At 39.3% G+C, this 23,567-nt stretch overlaps 1 pseudogene; it reads right to left on the bottom strand.

Moving 5' to 3' along the window:
• Nucleotides 1-1,368: 1,368 nt before the first annotated feature.
• On the bottom strand, nt 1,369-23,567 carry LOC104655220 (annotated as a pseudogene).

The raw sequence follows: 23,567 nt of genomic DNA, 5'->3' as shown, positions 1-23,567 counted from the left end.
AAAAGATCTTTGAGATGTACTGTTAATTGAAGAAAACAAGTAGTAGAATAAATTTAAAAATACAATCATGTTTATGCAAAAGAACAAAACAACAAAAAACCTAGCTTTCCCCCCAACATGTACACACATGAAACCATACCCAGGAGGTGAGGAAGATGCCACACTCAACGAATAACAGTGGCTGCCTCTGGGCAGTATGTGTGAGGGTCAACCAGACTTTGTACTTTGTTTTGTTCACATTTTAAAAAATAATGTAATTACGTCTTTCTGCTGTAATCAGAAATAAAACACAGAACAACTGGCTTGAAAATCTGGGATCCAAATCCTGCTTATCTGAGACCCAGGTGGTCACTGGCTCAGTCCTGATGCAGAGCCATGGCACTGACATTGAAATTGCACGCAAAGAAACCGAGCTGCAGCTCACCATGGACATGCCGTAGGATTCCAACAAACCAGGAAGTGCTCTGAGCTTCACAGGGTTGTTGTGAGTATTAAATGAGATAATATATGAATGTGCTTTGCAAAAGTTAAAGTGGGAGACAAATGTAAGATAGAAATACTATACTGTGTCATTACATTCTTGTCCTAGCTCCCAAAATGAAAGTGGGATAAGAATGCAAGCACCACAACCCGATGAAGTAGATACTATTATGATCCTCTCCATTCCATAGTTGAGGAATTAACTTTTAGTTAATTTTATATTGGTCATTCGGCTGTTCAGCTGCAGTCATAACTTGAACCCAGGCTCCCTTCTGTTCTCAACTGCCACGGCATGTTGAAGCACTTGGACACATTTACAGCCCTGTATATATATATTTACCGTTTGCTTCTTGTAGCAGTTTCGACAAAGTTGAGATTTAAACCTCCAAGAACAAATATATGAAACTGATTCTAAACACTGTTGAGTATTTATGATGTGTTTGTGCTAAGCATTGTAGGAATATCAAATGGCCAACATTTTCTGATCATCTGCTGTGTGCAAGACTCTCTTCTAAGCGCTTTACATGTATTAGTGCACACAACTTTATGCAAGAGGTACACACAACTTTATACAAGAGGTACTACTACGCTCATTTTACACTTGAGAAAAATGCTGCACAGAGAGTTTAAATATCTTGCTCAAAGCAAAGACGTTGGAGATATGGTCCCTACCCTGAGTCCAATACGAGTGACATAAATAAAACAATGGCATAGTGCTGCAATGCGGCTATTTACAAAGTTCCAAAGGCGCTCAGAGAGGACCATCCCTGCAGGGCAAAGTGAAAAACTTTGTGTGAGATCCTGAAAGGCAGACGTGAGCCACTACAAGCAGTGGGACCGCACGTGCAAGGCCCTGGGCTGAATGAGAACCTGATTTCACGTTCTGGGTCAGAACCGAGCACCATCCGGACCGCAGCGCAAGCCAAAGAAATGCAGTGGCTGCTGTCCTAGGCTGGGCCCTTCCGTATAACCCGGGGGCATCCGGCAAGGGGCTCCGTGTCGGCCCCCAGCTCCGGCCACACAGAGCCCCGCTCCCCTTGGGCCGCTGGATTGGTAAGCAGCAAACTGAGCTGAAGTGGCCAGGAACCCCGTCAGAGGACAGACTGAGGACTGGTGGGAGAGAAAAGCCTAAAGGGACTATAGCAGTTGGCTGCTGCCTTTTCCACCGTAGGAGGGTCGGGCTGACACTCCCAGCGTTGGGACTTATTCAGGTAAAGATGATGTCTGGAGCCCCCTCTTGCTTCAGAGACCTCCCGTCCTGCGCGTGTCACTACCTCCCCAGAAACCAGAAGGCCCTTAAGAGACTTAGCCAATCATCATCCACGGCCATTACCTTGGAGAGCCCAGCGCTGTCAGTGAGTTTCTGATTGGCTGTTGCTGGATGGGGGCGGGCCCGGAGAGGAGCCCTGCAGCCTTGGGAAGGAGCCCTGCTTTCCAATCGTTTTCTCCAACTCAGGACGGATGGTGCCCGTAAGTGGTCTGTAGGGGTAATGCCTCGCACTGTTGCCCCGCGGAGGGCGGGCTTGGCTTGCCAGGCTCCTGGAGAGGAAAGCCTTTTAACCTAAATGAAGTATAAAGGGAAAGACCTAAACTTGAATAGGAATCAGTAATGCTGAATAAGAGCGCTCTCAGCCAGAATGCCTGTCGTCGGTTCCAGCTCCACACTAACTCAGTTTCCTTTTTTTCTTGGGCCTCATCTGTCAGATGGGGACGATGATAACACCTATCTCCAAGGGTTGCCATGAGGTTTCAATGAAATTAATATGTTTAAGGTTCACACAGTGCCAGGCACACAGTAGGTGCACGATAAGCAATAACTTGTGGGGATCAGTACACTGGTTAAGAATGAGCTTTCTGGGTCAGGTGTCATGACTCACACCTATAATCTCAGCATTTTGTGAGGCTGAGACAGGGGGATAAGTTGAGTCCAAGGGTTTGAGACCAGACTGGGCAACATAGTGTGACCTTCTCTCTACGAAAAATAAAACAAAATTAGCTAGACGTGTGATGTGTGCCTGTAAGTCCCAGCTACTTGGGAGGCTGAGGTGGGAGACTGGGAGGTCAAGGTTGCAGTGAGATGAGATTGTACCACTGCACTACAGCCTGGGAGACAGAGTGAGACCTTGACTAAAAAAAACAAAAAACAAACAAACAAACAAAAAAAAACAAAAACAAAACAAACAAACAAAAAAAAAAACGTTCTGCCATTTGAAAGAACAGCTGTTGAGTCCCAGCCCTGCTTAGCACTAGCATGGTGAGATTACATAGCCTCCCTATTTCAGTTTCCTCATCTGGAAATGAGACTAACAATAACACCTACTTCATGGAATTGTGGTTTAATTGTGATAATACTGATAAAATACCCAATACAAAGCAATCAATAAATGTTGGCTCCTATTATTCATATAATTTAACTATTATGATTATTATTTTCCTTCTTCCTCCCCCAGGCAAGAGGCCATTCATCCTGAGTTGGCCCTACTGAAGGAGGAATAGTGGCTTGCTTTGTCTGGAGTTAGTCCGTAAACCTATGACATTCACATGTATGAAGATAGGACTTGGAAAATCTATATATCACACTCTCGCCCACAATGTACGTTATTCTTTTAGGCACTGTTTTCTTAAGCCCCATTGGCACCCGACAAAAGCATAACATTATAATTATTTAACTTATTGGTGCAGAATTAGTTTATTAGAGTATCTTTTAAGTTGGCTCTAGTGTTGAACAGTATTCTGAGGGCAGTGTACATAGAAGGACATGTACTGATGAAGATAAAGGTTTCAGGGGTTTGAAATCAAAGGACATAAGTCAGCATATACTCTAGGATGAGCCTGGGTTGGGACCAATGATGGTGAGGTGTGTGGTGGTGTTTGGGTGATTGGTTGGGAGCAGGGAAGTCTGGAGTCTGAGTCATGGGAAAATTACTGGATTAAGACTTGGAGACTTGAATTCTGGCTATAACTAAATCACTCTCTGACTGTGTGATCTTGGACAGTCACTTATATTTTCTGAGAACTGATTTCTTTGTAGTAGAATGAAAACACAATATGATTCTTTTGTGTAGTGCATTATAAGCACTCTATAACTGCTAGTTATTATTCATAGTGTTAAGAATAATTCCTCCTGAAAAGTATGTTGTGAGAATCATGGAAAAATGTAATCTGTTAAGTTTTTATATTTCAAGGGTGATGAGTGCCTAAGATCACCAAATTAACAGTTTGGGAGCTTGGCAAGGTTTAGTCTACCTTTCCTTGCTTTTCCGTTTTGTAGTTCTTATCTCCTCTTCTGTCCTTAATTAAAAGTCTATCCTTCAAGTCACACAAGTGACCCAGTTCAATCAGGACCTTCATAGTTCTTTGGATGCCTTCCTACTCTACCATACATTTGACCACCTTCCATCATTTGCCCCACATACTTCCTTCCCTTCTGGCCTATAAGAGATGACTCTAGCTAGACCTTAGGGCCTGCATACAGTGGTTTCATGTATCTTGGCAGTCCCAGGATTCCTGGGTTCTTCTTCAGGTGAATGACCTTGTAATTGAAGCCCAAAGTTTAAGGGTGGTACTGCTAAGCACATATTGTGGAGGTAGGTGGGTAGGACAGCTGACACCCTTTCCAATTAATCCTCCAGCAACAATTTTTTGGTGTGGTTACTATAGCCTGGTGACTTTGGAGGCCACATTCTTCCATTCTGAAGATACATATAGAGTTATTTCTCAGTTAAAAGTGAAGAGAGGCATACTTTTTAGTGGGAAAATATGGGGCTTTTGTGTTGGGCAGATTTCAATTTGAATCTGGTCCTTTACTATGTAATCTCAGAACTAGCTGCTTATTTCCCCAGTTTGCTTATCTATAAAATGAGGACAATTGGAATACCACTCAGCAGTAAAAAGGAGTGAACTTTTGATAAATGCAATAACATAGATAAATCTTAAAACAATCATGTTGGGTATAAGATGCAAGACAAAAATATTACACCCAGAGATTATATAAAGTTCTAGAAAATGTAACCTAATCTGTAGTGTCAGAAAGCAGGTCAATGGTTGCCTGGGGAAAAGCAAGTGGAGGGGCAGGAGGAAGGATTATAAAGGGAGATGGGAAAACTTTTGGAGCTGAGAGATAAGTTCATTACCTTGATTGCAATATGGCTTCCCAGGTATATACATATATCTAAACTTATTAAATTGCACATTTTAAATATGTGCAGTTTATGATATGTCAATCTTTCAATAAATCTGTTAAAATGGGTATTAAAAGCTATTCATAAACAGTTGGTGATGTTTTAATGAAGAAAACATGTTAAAGTGCCAGAAATACAGCAGACGATCAGTAATGGGCACTGTCTTCTTCCCCATTTTCATACCTTAAAAAAGAACACTAGGGAATTAACTTTGGCATCATAGTTATATGACAAAGCCTATAAATGGCACTAATACCTTAAGCAATATAGAATACACATTTTCCTGTCTTTCTTGGTCTCATAGGTACAGTATTATAAAGATTAAATGATGCAATCACATAAGGAACTTTGAACAGTTCTGGGCTTATAGTAAGCACTCATTAAATGTTTTTTGTTGCATTTACTACTATTGTTATGATGGATTTGATGGAAGGCACGGAGTGAATAATCAGGAAATGTTGGTTAACTATAATTGTAATTATTTTCATTATTAAAGTGGATGAGGAGAAAAGATTTGCGAAAAGATCAAGGAAGTTGACTTCTGAAAGAGTTTGCTTTTCTTGAGATTTGATAGGGCTTGGATTTTTATGTTTGGTTGGTGCTAAATTGTGACAAAACATCTGGAAGAAAGTTGGCCAATGTCTTCTACAGAAATATAGCAACTCATTATGATTGTTAATATAGATGGTATTAAAGGTAGCAGGTGCATTTATAATGATCAGTGAATTTAAATGGGATTAAATGGTTTCCAGCCGTAAACAAAGTGGTACCAACATTTGGTAGACATTATCTTAGCGTCAGGCATAAGAATCTCCTAAGGCACTCCTTAAAATGCAGATTTGTAGGGCCTACCTTCAAAGTTTCTGATTCAATGATTCTTGGATGGATCAGGAATCTGCAGTGTAATGCACACACTCAGTTGATTTTAATGCAGATTATCTGTAGATCGTTACTTGGAGAAGCACTGGTGTAAGACATTTGGGACCTTGGACAGCTCCTTGTGACCTTGGACCTAGGTTTCAGGACCCGAGACAGAGCCCAGAATTTCCAGCTCCATACATTGTGGGAAATTTACTCTAATTCTCAAGGAAGCATGCTCATTTTCCTAGAAACAACACCACCACCAACATTCCTTAAATCCATACTTTTGGAAACTGAAAGTTCTGATTTCTGATGGCCAATAAGGAGAAGGCACACATGGTGCACCCATAGGAGAAAATAGTCTAAACCCAGAGTGCTTAGCTTGGAAACTCTGATGTTGTGAGGGTGCATGTAGTTTTCGGAGGATCTGAGACCCTCCTGAAATTGTATGTAAATTTGTGAGGAAGCTTATGCACGTATATTTTCATGGATAGGGAAATTTTTCTCCACTTCAGAGTGGAAATATTCTGGATACACCAATGTACATGCTTTCAGGTACAACTTATGTACTTTGATGGACCTCTTAAGATATGTGTGGGTGACTAGAAAATTTTATTTAAATTCTTCCTTGTTACTCAAGCAACTAAAAAGTATATGTATCCCTTCAAATATGAACATATCAATGAAAACAAGCAAACGATCTCTGAAGGTGTCCAACTCTGACATTTCAAGCTATAATTTGAAAAACTCTCAAGTATTGTGATTGAAGTCTATTAAAGTTGGTACAGAATTGGATATATCTCACCTTGGCTAATCTAGAAACTTTATATTACTGAAAGAACTGTCTTATTATAAGCCACAGTTAATGTGAGAAATGAGGTTATTTGGATGACTAAGGAATTTTTTTCACATATTATTTGATCATTAAATGTTCTTATTTTTGACAGCCTTACCAAAAGACAAGGAAGTGATAATGGGGTATTGAATTAGGTAACATTTGCAACAGGTCAAACTATTTCTATAGACAAGGTGATAGCCATTCACAATATTTCACTTAGAATATGTTCTCAAAGGCAACCCATTTAATAGCAAGCAAACCATCACATTCATCATCTGCGACCTGTCTGGTTGTAAACCATAGCTTAGTATTCTAATATGTGTAATATATCTGTAAAGATAAATTTATTCTCTCAAAGGCATAGCTGATTTGAACTTCTGTCTTGAAAGTGTTGTTCTTTGACTATGAAGAAAATTCTCTTGAGTCAGTGCCCCAAAGACATGAACTATTCCAGTGATAGGAGGAAGCAGGGCTGTTAACATGCTCATTAACTCCGCAAGAGACTACAGCTATACATTGGGAGGCAGATTGTTTCAACAATCCTGACATTTTTCTTCCTATGAGGAATAGTGAGATAGAAATTACTGGCTCAAGGCTCTAAGCAACTCAGATGGCTTTGTAAAATTATCTGTACTAATTTCAAAGCAAAGATAACCCAGATAGTTTGTTTTCCTGGCTTCTACGACACCAGCTTCTCATGTTTCATTCCCCACTTCTAATCTCCTTGGATGCTCCCTTTCAGTCTCTTTACTGGACCCATCTTCCTTGCTTGACCTCCTAGGCACCTTTCTGGCTCTTACATATGCCATCTCCCTGGTGGATTTCATTTAGTCCCATAATTTCAATACCATCTATATGCAGATGACTCACAAATGTAAATCTCCATTGACCTTCCCTGGAGCCTGCAGGCTCATAAATCAAACTGTCTACTTGATGTCAGACTGCCTACCTGACTTGAATGTCAAACAGGCATCTGAAATGTAAAGGGCCCTACACAGAACTCTTTATCATCTGCTTTTTCCTCTCCCTAAACTGTCTCTGGTCTCTTACTTGGAAAATGGCACCATTTCTTCCAAGTTTCTTAAGATAAAAACCTGGGAGTCACTCTGTTCTTTTCCTTGCATTTAACATCCAGTTAATCTGTTTTGTCTTTAAAATATATCCCCAATATGTTAGCTTATTTCCATTTCTACAACTATCGCCTTCAGTTTGAATAATCAACTTCTCTCCTCTGGACTATTTTAATGGTCTTTTAACTATTCTCTCAGCTTTTGTTTCTGTCCCATTCCAATTCTTTCTCCAAACAGCAGCCAAAATAAAGGATAAATGACATCATATCACCCTTCTTAACACTCACCAATGGCTTCTCATTGCATTTTGTACAAGATTCAGACTTCTTTATTCTTCTTTCTGTGGCCTTTAGAACCCTACATGATATGGTTGGGTCCATATCCCTGACTCTTTTCACACTCTCTCTTGCTGCTCTGCACCAGCCACATTGGCCTTCTTTCAGTTACTGAAACAAGGCTGTTTCCTCTGTTCCTCTTAAAATGCTTTGAATGACCATGGATTACCAATAGGATGCTGCTGACATTTGGGGACCTCTTAGCCGACCCTCTCTTTAGACGCCATCATATAAATACTTTCTGTACTGAGCTCAAGTCCTTTTCTGAAGCAAAACGGTATACCAGGGGATGCACATGGATTGCTAATGCAGACTCCCCTTAAGGGCGTCTCTTCTAATGATTAGAATGGAAACAAAATGAGGTTTTGTTATCCAGAAATTAAAATAACTTAAGACAGGACTCAAATATACACACGCTTTGTTCTATAACACATTTTCTTCACCTTATTTTAACTTTTGTAGTGTTAAAATAGTTTGGGCCCGACAGCCATCTTACACGTATTTAAATGACTTAATAAAATGACATGTTATATGGTTTGAGAGAGGTAAATACTTTACAAATTTGGAGAGAGAAAGAAAACAAAGGGGATCTACTTCTTTTCCTAGGCACCCAATTTTGTGGCTGTTAGAGTTTTGTTCCCAAGTCACAACCAGACTCTTATATATGGCTCCAACACTCTTTTCCAAGGTTGTCTCCTGAAGTTCTCTGCATGGACCTGACCAGCCCACTACTTCCAATCTTTTTATTACCTGGGTCATGCCATCCTCACAGCCTGGAGATTGCTCACTTTAAGGCTTAGCCTAAATTCTACCTCATTTTTGATTCCTTCCCATCAGAATGAAATGTTTCTTCCTCCCCTAGCATGTTTCTTTTACCTCTGCTTAGCATGTATTTCATTCTGTCTTGTGTTCCAGTGGGTTGAAGACATGGTTCTCTCTTCTCAGCCTGCAAGTCACTGGAGAGCAGGGATGACTTTCTGTCCATCTTGGCATCTCTCACTATGCCTACCCTATGCTTTGCATCCAATGACGAATGTTTTTGTTCAACAAACAACTATGTGTCTGTCATGCTCCAGGCACTGGTCTAAGCCCTTTAATATAACTATATAGAGAAAGCTCTCTGCTTGTGACTAAAGTTTACATTACATTATTATTTTCAATTAAATAGATTTGCATTTTACTTCAACATTGCAAGACAGGTGGCTTCTCTTCTATTCTTTTAAATTTTAGATGCCGGACTTAAACAGATGGCTATATTTTTGATTATATGTCATCCCCAGATTTATTCATTTTTCTGCCCTGTTCTCACTGTTCAGAAATGGAGCCAATTTCTTTATACACATGAATACACAGAGACACTTCTAGTTCAGTGGGAGGGGACACGGGTGGGTGTCTAAATCTGTATTCACCCTCTGTCATTTCAGTTGAATTACTTTATCAGAGTCTGTTTAAAAACTTTTATTAATTGAATAAATCTGTATTGAGCATCTTCTCTGCACAAAGCACTGTGACCAGTTCTCCTGTCATTTGTTTTTCACTCATAGGAGGCACTATTTCCCCTAAACAGACACTTCCATTCTGGCTTTTAGAGCTGGTAGTGACTGGAGAGGTGAGACTCCTGGTCATAAATGGTTTGTGTTGGGGTGAAACTAGAATTCAGGATGCTTGACTTTCAGTCTAGCACTCTTTTTACCTTATCAGTGGTTTGTTTTATTATTTTATTGTGTACTTCTCATTATGCCTGGTAGTTTGAAATGCAATGATAGTTGCAAACTGCAACTGTCTGTGATTATTATCACTACTATTACAGGTCAACCTGAATTGAATAATAATATCTAAATGTCATTTTACATTAAAAATCAAGTAATACTCTTCTTCTTTGTTGTCTTCTTCTTTTTTTAAGATGCAATTTTACTCTGTCACCCAGGCTGGAGTGAAGTGGCCTGATTATAGCTCACTGTAGCCTCAAACTCCTGAGCTCAACTCCTGCCTTGGCCTCCTGAAGTGCTGGAATTACTGGCAGGAGCCACTGTGCCCAGCCTATACTCTTCTTACTATCAGCATTCACTCTTGAAATAAACCAGCATAAAACCATCACCACTGAAGTGACTATTAATTTTTTGCCAAACTCAGCCTTATATTGACTGTATTAACTTATTAATGATAACATTAGTAGTTACTAAAAAGGACAAACCCCAAAAATCTCAGCGGTTTAACTCACAGGCGTTATTGCTCACACAGTGACAGTTTAGTGCAAGTGTTCGGTGAGAGGCCTTCCATGTGGTCATTCACGGATCCAGACTCCATTCCGTTTTGTGGTTCTGCCATTTTTCAGGGCTTCAGAATCTTTTTCTTTCACTGGTAGTTGGAAAACAGAGAAGGTAGAAAATATGTAGGAAATTTCCATAGATCAGGTCTGGCACTGGAGTTGTTCCTGGTTCACAATCCATTGTCAGAAATCTGTCCCATGGCCCTACCTGGAGGCAAGAGGAGCCATGCAAGGAATATGGCGTCTGGGTGAGGCACCCATTCTCTAGCAACAATTATGGACTGGAGCATGAATACTCAGCCTCTGCCACTATTTGGGTGAAATGGTAAAGCCAGTAAGGTCTGTCTTCTCATGCCTCCAGCTTCTTTTTTCTCTTCCCTTTGTCTCCATTTATGATCCTTCCCTCACTTCCTCCCTGGCCCTATTGATACCCAGTCCTCTGCTCTTCGTCAAAAACTGCTCTCAGAAAGGAAGCAATGGTTGCACCGAAGTCTAGTGACAGATGAGGCTCAACCCAAGGCTCTCTTCATTTTAACAGAAGAAAGCCTCTGAGAAGATATGAATTTCTGATGAGAGAATTCAAAGGCATGTGGAGTATTTTTGGGGAACAGGAAGCAAGCAGTCCCTAAAATTAAACCACATGTTGGGTCTGGCTGTATCTTTCTACACAGCCCAAAACAACAGGACTCTTAAGTTAGGAGCAGATTTTTTACTGTCTGATATAATTTGGAAACTTTTCATAAAGAGAGGTTGTTATGGGCTGAATTGTGCTCTCCGGCTCTTATGTTGGAGCCTGAACTCCCAGTACCTCAGCACATGAGTGCATTTGGAAATAGAGCCTCTAAATGGATGACTAAGTTAAAATGAGGCCCATAGAGTGGCCCCAATCAAATATGACTGGTGTCTTTCTAAAAAGAGGAAATCTGGATGTACAGGGGAATATCAGTGGCACTTGTGCACAGAGACCATGTGAAGAGGCAGCAAGAAGGTGACCATTTGCAAGCCAAGGAGAGAGGCCTCAGAGGAAACCAAGCCTGCTGATACCTTGACCTTGGACTTCCAGCTTCAGAACTGTGAGAAAATAAATTTTTGTTGTGTAAGCCATCCAATCTGTGGTATTCTGCTGTGGCACCCCTAGTGAACTAATACACAGGTTCTCCCATTTTGTATTTAGATCAATGCTTTAAAGTATGAAAGGGGGTTATGAGAAGGAATGGGAGAATGGAGTCTTGACTGTAAAATAATCAGAGATTAGTGAAGGAGCTTACCAATATTGAGTAAGTGGGCAATAACATCTCCTTGAGAAGCCAAGGATATAATATGTTAGATGTCCTCTCAAATGGTGAATATACATTGTCAACTTTGAGTTGGCCTCTCCAAAAGGTGGTCAAATAAATTTGTGCTTGTTTCCATTTGTGTTTTGTGGACTGATTTTTCTTAATTTACATTTGAGAAATGGAAAATTTCTATAAAATACTTTAACAATTGAAAATAAAAATTCTGATTAAATATTAGTTAAAATATTCTTGCCCTAAATGATACCCAACACTTAGCTATCGATACAGAACTGGATGATTAAGTTTTCAGTTTTCATTTGGTGGCATTGTGGTCAGCACAGTCAGTTTGGAGCATTAGACTACCTATTTTAAAATTTTTTTTGCAAAAAATTGCTTCTGAAAGTCAGCAGTTTGGTGGCATTGTGGTCAGCACAGCCAATGTGGAGTCTTGGACTACCTATCTTTTTTTTTCTTCCAAAAAATTGCTTCTGAAACTCAGTAATTGCCAATATGCTTTTTTACCACCCAAAGCTAAGTTCAGGACTCCAAAGTGCCTTAGGGCACATCAATACCTGGTGGGCAAAATGTTTTTCCTTTCTTGCAGACACATCAGTGGCTCTGGGGCCTTTTCCAGGAAACAGGGTTGGAGAATCAAACCCAATCACAAATCCCTTGTGGGTGGACAGGAGAAAGCAGCAGGCTTCTGGCATCCAGAGATAAGAAACAGAAGAAACATGGTCCTGTCAAGTTGTTTCTACCATGCTGTGTTAGAATTCCTTTCTGTTTATCTTAAGAAGCAGTCATGAGTTGCTTAGTTTGAGATTTTCGGAAAGCAAATTGTCTTTGTGACCAAAAAAAAAAAAAAAAAAAAAAAAAAAGGTTAACCATCTGGCTAACTCAAAGACACCAACATTGAGAAAGGAGCCTGCACAGTGAGAGGGAGCAGTGTGGTACAGGAGAATAAGTCCTGAACCAGGACTTGGGCAACAGATGCCTATGTGTCCTGGCTAAGTCCCTGAACCTTACGTTTTCCTCATCTGTTATGAGTGTGTCTTGGCTGGGTTGAGTGGGACTCTTGGTGAATAGAATGAGGAGACATTGCTATCTCTGTGTACCTATTTGTAACCATTAATTTACAAAGGGCCTAGGGAAAAAAGACTTCTTTGCTGTCCACAATGGTGCCAGAGGTTAAAATATCTGTAGCCATGTCTGATGAACTGATGCATGCGTATGTGTGTGTGTGTGTGTGTGTGTGTGTGTGTCTGAAGTCCTATTTGAGGGAGGGTGATGGAGGTCACTGAGAGAGAGCTTCAAAGAAGAGAAAAAGGACTTGGGCAAAGGGAACTTAATTTTAGAATGAGACAAGTGTTGGGATACAATGTGGCAGCAGAATCTTGAACTCATCTAGATCCAGCCATCCTAGGAGAAAAGAGTTTTGTTTGTGAATCTAAAGTGCCATACCAACAAACACATGCTGAGGACCCTTCTTCCCATGGCTGGAAATGAGACAGAAAGAACATTATCCTTCTCATTCTGAAAGGAGGTGTTGATCTTATTGTGCAGGGCCAACTCATAATTCCATGGCACCATTGTGGGATGGGGACCATGGCATTGGCTATGATTACAGATTTAAGCCATGAGTACAGGTATGCAACCTGGGGATTACAAAGAAAGAACTTGGAGAGGAAGGGTAATGTGTAAAAGACAAGACTTCTTTCTTGTCAGCAGAAAACAGAAGGCCTTGAGATTATATAGATTGAAACATTCAGCTTCCATGAGGGAGGATATGGCTGGGGCATAATCTTTGAACTCAATTCTAGCTCTAATCTCCAATATTTTTCAACCTGAGAAAGGATTCAACAAAACATTCACAAATGTAGTAATAGTGATATATATATATAGTTTGTTGAGTTTGTTACCATGAATCTTCAAGATAGGTGGCAGTAAACCCAGATTAAGGTAAAGAATCTGGAAGAAGCAAATTTGCCAAGAATACACGGTGAGCAAGGTGTCTGCAAATACATCTGATTTTAGAGTTTGTACACATTCCATTACACCTCAACATAATGGCAGAAGACATTTTAGAATGGCTTTTTGACCACTTCTGATAGGATGCCCAGAGAAGATGCAGCTGTCATCAGAGAGCTGCCATGTCAGGGCCCTGAGGTTAGAACTGCAGTGAGAACAAGGACCAGGACAAGAGACTGCAGCACCTTTACATCCGTGGAGGCTCTGTGGCTGGCTGCCCCATGGCTGGGACATGTAGAAAGTGCCCCAGCGGAGTCACCTAAGACTGAGCCCTAAGTGAAATAGTGAGATGGAAGATATTAACAACAACCACAACCACAAAATAGGCTATTTATGCAGCATTGTTACTGGATATTGTCATGCGCAGGACTGAGATAAAGGCTTAATAAACATCTCTTTTAATCCTCTCACCTCCATGAGTTCACTGTTAGGATCCTTATGTTACAACTGAGGCTCAGGGAGACTATGCAAGTTGTTTGATGACAAAGCGCATGAGCGACAGGCAGAGTCAGGATTTGAGCCCAGGTGAATGGGACTCAAACCAGTGCATGTAGAACCACTAGCCCACGTTACCTCTCTAGATTGACACTCTGTTTGGTGCCCTCTTCACCCCATTCTGAATCTGCCTCCATCTCCCCTCTTCCTCTGCATGGGGGCCCTTTATTTCTCCCTCCCGAGGTCACTGGAGTCCAGTGCTCCCCCCAGCTCTTCTCACCAGTTATTACCCGAGGAATGGCCCTGTTTCAATCATGTATGCTGTAAGGCTGCAGAGGAAAAAGTTGAGTTATTTTTCATATTGTTTAAAAATGTTTCTGCTGCAATCACTCTTTATATTTACTTGTATCAAAATCTGTACCAGGAAAAAATGGGTGATTTTTCATTAACCCCAAGAGGATCTGAATTGGTTTTATACTGGTTAATTTAATTATAACAAACTCAGTGAAGTCACTGTGTTAAACAGTAAAACAGTTAACAGTGGGTTAAACATTACAAAATCCAATTTCCTATAACAAATAAACAATGATTGGGGATTGCAATTTCCTACGACGGATAAGTAGGTGAGTTTTATAGTCTCAAGGTTAAAGGCTGTATAATATTTAACCATTATAGTTAGAGAAAAATCCTACAAGAGACCTCTATGTACAAACTACTGAATTTTATGATGACAAGATACAGAAAAAATGTAAATCTGACAAAAAAAGCATTCTACCCTCTCACCTATCTAATGTTTGTATTCTTAGTGGGTTTAAGTTAACTGACTGGTAAATATTTTCCAGTTCTTTTCTTATCTGTATAACAAGGTGTAATTATTAGCTTAGTGCAGAGTATTCTCAAAGCCTCATGTCAACAGGTCAGTTTCTTAATCTCTCAAGACTGCTCTATGAAAAACTTGTGACTTCTGGTTTTTAACTGTAATTTTAATTAAAAGTTAATTTAAAAATTTAGGGTTTATAATTTTAATTTCCATAGTATAAATTTAAAAGTTATTTGCGTTTGACTTGACTCTAGTTGACAAATAATATCTTTGACCCTGACAAAGGAATTTTAAGAATTGCTCAAGGAACTCCTTGTTCCACTGTATTTTTTTCTGCAGTAGAACAAGGGGTGATTTTACGGTTTCTGAAATCGTGACATTCAGAGATCCTTTCTGAAGCTGGTCTAGCAGGTTAATGCAATATGGGCATTGTTTTCTCGAAGCTGAGGTTACAGCAAACAGCATTCTACTATATGTGAACAAAGAACGCTGGTTCATATAAGGGAGGGTGCCACACGGGTCACCATAAGGTTGCATAAGCCAGAAAATGAGCCAGAGGGGACTGCTGAGTCCCCGGAGAGCTGCCATACAGACTTGGATTTCTTAATTTTTTATATATTCTTGTATAGTCTGTTAAAACTACATCTATTGAGTATTCAAAGCACTGTGCCAGCATTATAGCTATGAAGGTAAACAAGATAGACTAGTATTCTCAAGTGACTTACAGCTTCATGGGGAAAACAAATAGATAAATAAGTAATTGTGAAAGGGTGTGATAAGTTTCACAACAGGGAAAGATTAGGGTGTTGGGAGAACAGAGCAGGGGGGACCCAGCCTCATCAAGTGGAGGTCGGGAAGTGACCTTTGCTGAGGTCTGAAGGATGAGTAGGGGAAGCCAGTGGAGGGAGGAGTTGAGGAATGAGGTTCCAGATGGTGAGTTCTTCTTGTGTGAAGTCCTAGGAGCAAGAGATAATGCAATGCATTGGGAATTGAAAGAAATTTACTGTGGGAGAAGAGGAGGTAGTTGCAGGATGTGAGAAGCAAGTGGGAGAGTAGGCTGGAAAGATAGGTAGGGCTCCACTATACAGGCCATGGTGAAGTGAGAGTTTAGCTAAAAGGCACTGAGGAGCCACTGAAAGGTTTAAAGACAGAACATGATGTAGTGAGTCATATTTTAGGACTTTAGTTATTTTTAGGAAAATAACTCATTGTGATTAAAAGAATAGATTGGAAGGGGACACAATTAGGGGTGCTGAGGCCAGTTAGGAAGCTACTGCAGATTTTCAGTTAGATTTTGGGGGTCCGGACTAAGGCAGTGTCATTGGAAATGCAAATAGATTGAAGGGCATTGAGAAGGTAAATAGGCTTGGTGAAAAATTTAATGTGGATATGAGGAAGAAGAATCTAGTGTGGCTGGTGTATGAAAATGCCACAGATTGAGCTATTCAGGAACAGATTTGAGATGGGGAGGATGATATTCAGTTTTGGAGTTGTTGAATTTTGGTCCATTTTGGGCTTGTTGAATTTAGCAGGATGTGAGTTACTTGGGTCTGGAGCTTGAGAGACTGGTATGAGCTGGTAATATAGATGGTAAATGAAACCTGGGAGAAGGTATAAAGGGAAAAGAGAAGGGAGACTAGGACAGAATACTGAAATATTAGCATTTGAGTGACGGAGAAGAGAAACGTCCTATGGCTAGAGAGTAGGAGGAAAACCAGGGAAGCCTAGAACAAGGAAGAGTGTTTCAAAAAGGGAGAGGTTAATGTATCAAATGCTGAGCACAGGTTAAGTAAGGTAAGGACTGAAGAGTATCTGTTGGAGCTAGTACAAGGTAGACCTTGGAATGTGGTAAAGTTTAAGAGCAGTTGTGGGCCAGAAACCAAACTGCACTGGAGTGGAAAGAAGAGGAAATGAAGGCAGAGCATTTAATCACTCTCCTTCAAAAGGAGAGGGGCTATATTCTGAAGAGGACATGAAGCTAAGGAAACATGTTTTTTTCTCCTGATGGGAAAGAGGCAGTAGAGTGAGTAAGTTTGAAGATGAAAGAAACAGATGGCATAATCAATAAAATGAGGTGATGGGGAGTGGGATCCAAAAACTGAGGGGAGGAATTAGGCTTAAGTAGGAGGAGCTTTAATTTGTTGAGTGCAAAGGGGGCAAATATGAACACAAACGTAGGCATCTTGCAGATGCGGAGGCAGGAATTTGCCATAGCAACCCACATTGGCTAAGAGATTGCAACCACTCCCATTATTCTAGCCCTCTGTCATTTTCTTTTAGCTGGGACAGCTTACGACCAATTAAGATAACATTTTAAAAAGAGCTTTGAAAATGGTAGATGATTAGAAATGTAGTGGGATGAAATGATTATGTGAAGTGATGCAAAATGGTGGAAAAACTGGCTATGAAATTTACTTGTTGTGTGATTTTGGGAGGGCGCCTTCACCTCACTCAGATTCCTCAGTTTTCATTTATAAAGTAGCCTCTTCCTACCAGCTCTAGAGAGTTATTGTTACCTTCCAGTGCAGTGGCTATCGGTGTGGGTTGTATGAGTATTGTCCATAAAGGGTGATGTGGGATGGGTAGGGCAAGTTTTAGAAGTGATAACAATGAGGAAAGGGTGGCATTTGGTGAGCAGAGGGAGATTCAGGAATTCTGAACATCTCACAATCCACTTGACAATCTCACACATATTTTTCCCATCTCCACACCACATGACTCCCCCTGCCCCAAATAGTGTTACTTTAAACAATTAAGCTTTTCATTTTCAGTTAATTGTATATTCACATGAAATAATACTGAGCGGTCCATGCACTTTTTACTCTGTTTCCTCCAATAGTAACATCTTGCAAAACTAGAGTATAATATCACCACCAAGATACTGACATTGACACAGTCAAGATACAGTACATTTCCATCACTACAAGGATCCTTTGTGCTGCCTTTTTTTTAAGTCACACCCACTTCCCTTCCTCTTCTCCCCCCTCCTTAACACTTGGCAACCATTGATCTGTTCTCCATTACTATAATTTTGTCCTTCCAAGAATGTTATATAAAAGGTTAATGTGAGATTGGCTTTTTTTTTTTTTTAACTCAGTCCATTTTTTTTTTTAAATTCATCGAAGTTGTTGTATGTATCAATATTATTGCTGAGTAGTATTCCATGGTATGAATATTTCACAGTTGTTTCTCCATTCACCCATTGTAGGACATCTAGGTTGTTTTCAGTTTGGGGTTTTAACAAATAAAGCTGCTATCACCAGTCATATATGGATTCTTGTGTGAACATAGCTCTTCATTTCTCTGGGATAAATGTCTGGTAGTGCAGTTGCTGGGTCACATGGTAGTTGTATGTTTAGTTTTTAGAGAAACTGTTTTCCAGAGTGGCTTGTACTTGTTTTACATTCTCACCAACAATGTATGAGTGATCCAGTTTCTTCGTAACTTTGAAGGTTTTTTCATAACCTTGATCTAGTTCCTTCTTAACATTGCCAGCATTTGGTGTTATCACTATTTTTTTTTTTTTTTTTTTGAGATAGAGTCTCACTCTGTCACCCAGGCTGGAGCACAGTGACATGATCTTTGCTCACTGCAACCTCCACTTCCTGTATTCAAGCGATTCTCATGCCTCAGCCTCCTGAGTAGCTGGGACTACAGGCATGCACCACCACATCCAACTAATTTTTGCATCTTTAGTAGAGATGTGGTTTCATTATGTTGCCCAGGCTGGTCTCGAATGCCTGACCTCAAGTGATCCACCTGCCTTGGCTTCCCAAAGTGCTGGGATTACAGGTGCGAGCCACTGCACCCAGATAGGTGTTGTCACTGTTTTTTATTTTAGGCATTCTGATATGTGTATACAGATATTTCATTGTGGTGTTAATTTTTCATTTCCTTAATGGCTACTGATGTGAAAATATTTTTATTTGATTATTTGTCATCTGTATATCCTTCTTGATGAAATGTCTATGTAATTTTCTCATTTTCTTATCTGATTATTTTTTAACTGTCACATTTTGAGAGTTCTTTTTGTGTTCCAGATAATAGTCATTTGTTGAATACATGGTTTGCAAATATTTTCTCCCATTATGTAGCGTGTCTTTTCATCCCCTCAGCAACAGTCTTTCGCAGAGCAAACTTTTAAATTTTGATGAAGTCCAATTTATCATTTTTTCCTTTTATGGATCATGCTTTTGGTGACAAGTCTAAACATTCTTTGCCTATCCCTGGATCTTGAAGATTTTCTCCTAAGTTTTTTTTTCTAAAAGTTTTATAGTTTTATGGTTTATATTTAAGGGTCTTTGTTCCATTTTGAGTCAGTATAAGATATGAGACTTAGGTCAAGGATCTTTTTTTGGCCTATAGATGTCCAATTCTTCCAGAACCATTTGCTGAAAAGGAAGTCTTTTCTTTATTGAATTGCTTTTGTTCCTTTGTCAAAAATGAATTGGGTATATTTGTGTGGTTCTATTTTTGCAGTCTTTATTCTATCCCATTGATCTATGTGTCTCTCCTCCCACCGGTACCACAGAGTCTTGATTCTGTTGGTTGATAGATTGTGGAGTTTTTATATCCTTGCTGATTTTCTGTCTAGTTGTTCTGTCAGTTGTTGACAGAGGGGTGTTGAAATCTCTAGCTATAATTGTGGATTTGTCTATTTCTCCTTTCAGTTCTATCAATTTTTGCTTTGCATATTTTGCAGCTTTATTGTTTGGTACAGACACATTTAAGATTACTACATTTTATTGGTGGATTAATTCTTTTATCACTGTATGATGTTCCTCTGTTTCTGGTAATTTTATTTGTTCTGAAATTTACTTTATCTGATATCAATATGGCCACTTCTGCTTTCTTTTGATTGTGTGATCTATCTTTTTCCATTCTTCTATTTTTATTTTATTCTTTTTCACTGTTCAAGGTTTGTTGGGGGTTTTAGTTGGTATGACACTTGGATAGTTGGTTGTGCTGTTTATATGTAGGTAGCAATATTATAAGTCTTGAAAATAAGTAGACACATTCCTATTACTTTATTTTTATTTTAGCTATTCTAGTTCTTTTGTCTTTCCATGTATTCATTTTAGAATAATCTTGTCCATATCTATAAAATAATCTTGCTGGATTTTTGATAGTAGTTATGTCAAATCTGTATATCAGTTTGGGGAGAATTGACATCTTTACTATGTTGGATCTTTCAATCCATGAACATGATATGTTTCTCCATTTATTTAAATAATTGATTTCTTTAATTGGCATTGAATAGTTTTTGACATAAAAGTTATAGCACATGTTTTACATCTAAGTATTCAATTTTTTGAGTGACTTCAAGTTATATTGCATTTTTAATTTTTGGTATTCATGTATTCATTGCTACTATATGGAAATATAGTTGATTTTTATATGTCTGTCTTATATCCTACAACCTTTCTGAACTCACATTACTTCTAAGAGTTTTTTTTGCAGATTCCTTGGGGTTTTCTGTAAAGACAGTTATGTCTACTGCAAGTAGGAACAGTCAGTCTTATTTTTTTCTTTCTGATATCTATTTCTTTTATTTTCATATGCTGCCATATTGCGTTGGCTAGAGCTTTCAGCACTATGTTGAATAAGAGTGTGAAGGTGGATATTTTTCGCCTCATTCCTCATCTTAGAGAGAAGACATTCAGTCTTTTACTAAAGTATAATATTACTGTAGGTGTTTTGTTCCTTGTCAAGTTGAGGATGTTCTCTCTTATTCCTATTTTTTGAGTTTTTTTTAAAAATCATAAATGGGTATTGAATTCTCTCCAGTATTTTTCTGTATTGATTGATATGATCCTGTGATTTTTCTTCTTTAGCCAGTTAATATAGTGGATTACAGTCTTTGATTTTAAAATAGAGAACCAATCTTCCATCCCTAGAGTAAGCCCCACTTGATTATGGTGTGTGTACTTTTATTATATTCTACTTGCTAACATTAAGAATTATTGCTTTTATATTCATGAGGGTTATTGGCCTTTAGTTATCTTTTTTGTACAGTCTTTGTCTGGTTTTGTGTTTTGGGTAATAGTGTCTTCATGAAATGAGTTGGAAACTGTTCTTTTTTCTTCTGTTTTCTAGAAGAGAATGTGTAAATTGGTTTCAATTCTTTTTAAAATAAATGTATGGGAGAATTCTCCAGTGAAGCCATCAGGGCCTGGAGATTTCATTTCTGCTCTTTATTATTTCCTTCTTTCTGCTTGCTTTGGGGTTGTTTTGCTGTTTTTTTTTTTTTTCTAGATTATTGAAGTGAAAGCTTATAGTATTCATCTGTTACCTTTCCTTTCTAATGTATGCATTTAGTGCTGTGCATTTCTGTCTCAGTACTGCCTTGAATGCATCCCACAAATTTTGATATGCTGCATTTTTATTTCATTCAGTTGAATATATTAAACATTTTCCTTGAAGAATTCCTCTTTGCCCTGTGATTATTTAAAAGAATGTTATTTAGTTTCCAAGTGCATGGAGATTTTCCTGCTATCTTTCTGTTATTGATTTCCAGTTTGATTCCATTTTGGTTGGAGAACACAGTCTACATGATTTTAATTCTTTTAAATTATTTTAAATTTGTTCTATGACCCAGGATAACCTGGTAATCTTGGCATATATTCCATGGGCACTTGAAAATAATGCATATTTTGCTATTGTTGGCTAGAGTGTTCTATAAACACTGACTAGATTCTGTTGGTTGATAGATTGTGGAGTTTTTATATCCTTGCTGATTTTCTGTCTAGTTGTTCTGTCAGTTGTTGACAGAGGGGTGTTGAAATCTCTAGCTATAATTGTGGATTTGTCTATTTCTCCTTTCAGTTCTATCAATTTTTGCTTTGCATATTTTGCAGCTTTATTGTTTGGTACAGACACATTTAAGATTACTACATTTTATTGGTGGATTAATTCTTTTATCACTGTATGATGTTCTTCTGTTTCTGGTAATTTTATTTGTTCTGAAATTTACTTTATCTGATATCAATATGGCCACTTCTGCTTTCTTTTGATTGTGTGATCTATCTTTTTCCATTCTTCTATTTTTATTTTATTCTTTTTCACTGTTCAAGGTTTGCTGGGGGTTTTAGTTGGTATGACACTTGGATAGTTGGTTGCGCCATTTATATGTAGGTCTTTTTACATTATATGGTAATATACACTACTGATATATATAGTTCACAAAATAAGATCCTTTGTAACAATTATGTACAAGACATGCAATATTGGATTTATACACTGGATCCCAGGATGTGACTGATTGGGAAAAAAGATTGGACTAGGCATTGTTCAGTGAGGGAGCCAGGAAGTTACATAACACACGGTAAACCTCCATCTGGCTCAAGGGGCAACAGCAGCATGTGCAGCATTGGCAGTGGTGCCTCAGAGGTAGTAGAACTATTTCAGACTAACCAGTTTAGGACTATGCAGGATTAGTACCATCCAGCATTAGGATATAGCTGTAGGATTTTACAAACCATTTCTATTTCTAACTTTAGGAATTGATGTTTTTCCCAGTCCATCTTAATATTACTGTTGTAATCACAGACCAGAAAAAAGGACAACATGCACAACCTCCAACTAAAATCCTGTTGTAGCTTAGACAGCGAAATGGATGACATCAGAAGACCTTAAAATTGCAGCTCTGGCTGGGAGCGGTGGCTCACGCCTGTAATCCCAGCACTTTGGAAGGCTGAGGTGGGTGAATTACCTGAGGTCCGGAGTTCAAGACCAGCCTGGTCAACATGGTGAAGCCCTTTCTCTACTAAAAGTACAAAAAATTAGCTGTGCGTGGTGGTGGGTACCTGTAATCCCAGCTACTCGGGAGGCTGAGGCAGGAGAATTGCTTGAACCTGGGAGGTGGATGTTGCAGTGAGCCAAGATTGTGCCATTGCACTCCAGCCTGGGCAACAAGAGTGAAACTCCATCTCAAAAACATAATAATAAAAAAATTAAAAAAATACTGCAACTCTTTTTGGATCCCCCAAAGTGTATCTGCACTCTTTTTCAAACGGGCCTCTTCCTTAGGAGTCAGAGTCACCTTCACAAGGTCTGAGATTATATTCTGTCCCAAGATGCAAGCAACACTAAGGAAGACATCATCCTTTATTCCATAGAAACCCTTAATCGTGGTGGAAATTGGGTGTACCCACCTGAGATTCTTCATTATACTCTCTGCCAAATCTGCCACAGAGAGTCCAATGGCCCAGGATGTGTAGCCCTTCAGTTTGATCACCTTGTAAGGACTCTCAACCACCTGCTTGTGAACCTCTTTCCACTGTTCCTTATCTGTATCAGTCCCTAAATGTGAGTGCAGAGTCTTCAGGGAGACACCAGCAACATTCACTCCATTCCATAAAGGTACACTAGGATCGCCATGTTCCCTAAGGACCTTCCCATGACAGCTTAATGGGTGAACTCTCAGCTTTCACCCATCAGGTAATGGAATTGGGCTGAATCCAGATTGCAACCACTTCCAATAACACAGTTTTTGGGAAAGCCACTTATCTTCCAAGCCACATAGGTCAAGATATCCACTGGATTTGTAACAGTGAGCAACTTGCAGTTCGGGCTGTATTTTACAACATTAGGAATGATGAATTTAAAGATGTTCACGTTATGCTGGTCCAAATTAAGACAGCTTTCTTCCTCTTGCTGACGTGCCCCAGATGTGATAATGACCAGCTTGGAGTTTGCAGTTACATTATGGTCTTTGCCAGAGATAATCTTTGGTGTGCTAAGGAAAAGGCTGCCATGTTGGAGATCCATCATCTCTCCCTTCAATTTGTCTTCCATGACATCAACAAGAGCAAGTTGATCTGCCAAGTCCTTCATTAAGATACTGATGGCACAGACCATGCCAACAGCACCAACCCCAACAAATGTAATCTTAATGGGGGAGGTCTGTTGTTCTTTTAGAATATTATGAATCAGCTGATCCTTGAGAGTTGCAATACTGGACTTGGAACCAAA

This window comes from Rhinopithecus roxellana, chromosome 17 (genome assembly GCF_007565055.1).
Source record: "Rhinopithecus roxellana isolate Shanxi Qingling chromosome 17, ASM756505v1, whole genome shotgun sequence".
Classification (NCBI taxonomy): domain Eukaryota; kingdom Metazoa; phylum Chordata; class Mammalia; order Primates; family Cercopithecidae; genus Rhinopithecus; species Rhinopithecus roxellana.
The sequence above is the reverse complement of the archived record's forward strand: the minus strand, read 5'-3'. Positions and strand labels throughout refer to the sequence as shown.